The following is a 4,516-nucleotide window of genomic DNA, read 5'->3' as shown; positions in this document are numbered from 1 at the left end:
AGTCAACCTTATCAGCCCTCTTTATACCAAAAATAAATTCGGTACACTTGGCTCAATTTAGGTACAATACACTGAGACTGAATGTCATCTATGAATCACCTGCAAACGATTCTGATCCTTTAGTCGGCATTTGAAAATTCTATCGCTAAAATTTAAGAACATCAAGGGGCTAACTTCCGTAGAAACTACGATTTTTTTTCTTATTTTAGAAATATGAAGACCTATCTAACGTTAATTTTTATCTATCATAGACCTACAAACGATTGTGATATTCTAAGCAGTATTCAAAGTAAGATAAAGATACATTCGGTACACTTGGCTCTATTTAGGTACAACATATTTCTCCAAAACCGTTTCACGTCAATAATTTACATATATATGGCGCATTAAAGGAGACCGAATGTCATCTGTCAATCACCTACAAACGATTCTGCATCACTTAGTCGGCAATTCAACATTCTATCATCAAAATTAAAAAAAAAAACAGGGGCTAACTTCCGTAAAAATGTTGAGCTTTTTTAATTTTCTTATTTTAGAAATAGGGAGATCTATCAAACGTTAATTTTTGTCTATCATAGACCTACAAACGACCTACAAACGATTGTGATATTCTAAGTAATATTCTAAGTAAGATAAAGATACATTCGGTACACTTGGCTCTATTTAGGTACAACACATTTCTCCAAAACCGTTTCACGTCAATAATTTATATATTGAGCATTAAAGGAGACCGAATGTCATCTATCAATCACCTACAAACGATTCTGCATCACTTAGTCGGCAATTCAACATTCTGTCGGCAAAATTAAAAAAAACAGGGGGCTAACTTCCGTAGAAATATTGAACTTTTTTATTTTTCTTATTGTAGAAATAGGAAGATCTATCAAACGTTAATTTTTATCTATCATAGACCTACAAACGACCTACTAACGTTTGCGATATTCTATATAATATTTTTTTATTAAACAGTAGATAACTTCCTGGAGCTGTAGGTTTTGTTGAGTTAAAGCCGCACACCGATGGGAATAAAGCTTCCTTGCATTTAAATGTTAGTGCGCAGATATTCAAAAGAGTCGACGACTGTAAAACATACATACATACGCGGCGTAGCAGTATCAAAGCGAAGCAAATTTTAATGCCTTCATTTTATTGCATAATTTCACTGTTCATCTGCATATGTATTTATTACACGTACATTTAGTACATACAACGAGGACTATATTTATTGCGGCTTTTAGCTCTTAAGAGCTCATAATAGTACACGCAAATGTGCCTAAAAGTATGTTTCGTTCGATGAAAATTTCCATTACCAATTAATAATTACCACGGAATGGGTGCTCACACAGATATGCAATCACTTGTATGTACAGTTGCGGTCAAAATAGTAGCAACAAAATTCCAGTTGATATTGTTTGCAACTCAAGTTTATTTACTTATCTATTTTAAAAAAATTTCACTTAAAATATACATATCGCTCATTTACTTCAATACATAGTGTGATAATGAGAAAAATAAAAAAAATATTGAGCTACCAGTATCTCGCTAGAATTCGTTCGCCGGGAATTCGTTTCTCCCGCGAAAAAAATTTTCCAATAATTAACTCCCAGGGAGTAGCATTTTCCCCGAAAAATTGGGAAAAGAAAATTCGAACTTTGAGAAAGCTGTTTGACCCTTTTTTGAGAGCTCAACTCCGCCATTTAATATAAAAAATCTTAAGGAAATTTTTATTCATGAAAGGAGGAATGGGAAATTAGAGAAAATTTCCAGGGAGTTTCTGGTCAGAATCGGCCTGATAGCGATGTAAAAAAATAAAAATAAATTGCAAGAAATGCCACTTTAAATTTTGTACCTATTATTATGCTCCTGAGTGTATATAAATGGAAATAATATTGGATTGTCCTTGTATTTATTTATTTAAATAGCCCTAGAGTTAGTGAATTCAATATTTCAATGAACATTAGTATGCAATTAATGCAAATGCGAATGTGTAATGTTAAATTTTTTAGTTTACGCTTCCACTGTAATTCACTCATATGTAATGTACATACATTCAAAGTACATGCACATATTTATTCGGAAATTTAGAAATTTCAACCACAATTGCATTTATAAAAATTAGATAAATTAGGGCACATATTTCAAATATTCTAAATTTAACTAATGAAAGAGCTTAAAAGTACGCGCAGTTTATTAAATAAACTATATAGTTACATACATACATATATAATACGCGAATGGATTTTTGTTCAGGATAAAAGATCTGCACCGTTCGCTCGATTTTCAAAAATGGGGTATCAAATTCAAGCGCTTGGACTGTAGATGTGCGAACTGGTTTTACTTTTTCCAACAGAGTTGCCACCTGTAGAACAATTGAATTCAAATTATTTAATAAGCATAATAACTGCACCGTTCGTTTGATTTTCCTAAATGAGGTGTCAAATTAAAAGACTTGGACTGCTGATATGCAATAAGGGTTTACTTTTTCTGAAAAAAATTGCTACCTTTTAAAAAATTATATTCAAATTATCTAAAAAAAAATCAAATATTAAAAAATGGGTATCAATGGAAATGGTTTTGAAAATTTTTCGTCCATAACTTAAAATATCAAATTAAAATTGAATGAAGGAAAATAAATCAGAAAAAATTTTTCAACAAATGGGTCCCAAACGAAAGGGGCTCAGAAGGTAGCAGTTTAAAATATTTTGAAGTGGGTTGCCACCTGCTTGAAATGTCGAATTTAGTTAACTGATCCAAAAGTTATATGAAATGTTAAAAATTTATTTCAAATTATTTGATAAGTTAAATGAATTATTAAAATATGGGTTTGAAAAATATTTTTTTCTGAACTATATTAAGCGGGGTTGCCCCATGTTTAAAAAATAAAATTCAACTTAATTTACCAGTCAGTTAAATTATGTATCGCAATGTTAGAGGGGAAATATTTAAGAATATTTAGAACGAAACTACTTTTGAAGAGGGGTGCCGCCTGTCGAATTTAATTAACTCAAGTTAATTGAAATATGAAGCGAAAGGGTGTTAAAAAACTAGAGTTTGAACATTTAGAATATTTGAAGAGGATTGCCACGTGTTTATAATGGGGTTAAAAAGGCTTTATTTCTGAAATGTATTTAAGAGGGTTGCCACGTATTTTATATGCTGCATTCAAATTATTTAATAAGTTCAGTGAATTTTTAAAGGATGGATATGAATCGAAATGAGTTTGAAAAGGCTTTCAGTTCGGTTTTGCAATTCATTTACGAGTGAATTTAAACATTCCCTTCGAACTTGAACTTCGTAGAAGTTTATTCAAAAATAAATTGTATAACCTGAAAAACAAAGACCTTGCCCTGTAGCTGTGCGATAAGGTTGAATTTTTTTTTTAATTATAAAATTTTTATCGGTACAGAGTGATTTGAAATTTGATAATATTAAAAACCTACTATGCGAAATGGCTGCACGGATTTAGAAGAAATATTACACTCGAATCGTTTATACCTACATTGAGTGGTATTATTTGGAATAGTTAGTAGGCTTTTGAAATTCTATCTTTGGCGTTTTAATGCCGTGCGGGTTCACTAGTCATTATATAACCGCCTAAGTCAAAAACCTGAATTCGAGAAAAAACCTTTCAAACATTTGGATTGTGATGTTAGCCTTATGGGGGAACAAAAATATTTTCGTCTATAACTTTTTAACTGGCCTAGCTGGCGAGATGGGGATTTCATGTATGTACCTATAACTCAATTCTTCCTTAAGTTTACTCATTCAAGTGAATTTTGGTTAAACGCAATAGTGAATTCTCACTCAAGTAACCACATACTATATTTGCAATGTATTTACTGAAGTATGTACATATATTTGCACTGAGAAGTACTAAATAAAAAGAAAGTTAGTTAGATTAAAAAAGCACTTTTTAGAGTAAAAACTAGTTGCGATCGCTTTTTAACTCAATAGGGCCACAATTTTTGATGGGCTCTAAAGGCAGGCACAAAATGGGCAGATGGCTCGGTTACAATTAATTTTTTTTTATGAAAAGTGAATCCGACTTAATCGCGCACATATGTGTGAACATTTATTGGCTCAATAACATACGCAATAAAAAATGTCCACAGGTTTTTCCTATCAAGGAAATGTTTCAATATTGATTCAGTTGGAGCAGAGGAAATCGGAAATTTGTTTATAACATTGATCTATTAATAATCACTTTATAAGTTAGGGCCGATTATAATAATCAATGCACTTAATACATATAAATCTTTGTTCTCAATGCTAGGTTAATAAATAATTTGCATATTTAAGTATGTAGGTATGTATGCATGCATTAGCGTGAGATAATAGCATGTAATTAACGGCATATGAGGGGCTCAAAGCCGTTATACATAAGTACTCACTTGAGTAATCTGAGATTTTTCATTAAAGTGTATCAGCATAGATTTTTAGTACACACAAACATACATACATATGAAAAATATATATGAAAGTATGCGCTTCTAATTAAATGACAATAAACAACCAC

Source organism: Rhagoletis zephyria, unplaced genomic scaffold (assembly GCF_001687245.7).
Source record: "Rhagoletis zephyria isolate East Lansing unplaced genomic scaffold, Rhagoletis_zephyria_1.1 Rzeph_scaffold_01064, whole genome shotgun sequence".
In the NCBI taxonomy this organism is placed as follows: domain Eukaryota; kingdom Metazoa; phylum Arthropoda; class Insecta; order Diptera; family Tephritidae; genus Rhagoletis; species Rhagoletis zephyria.
Note: the sequence above shows the minus strand (reverse complement) of the source record.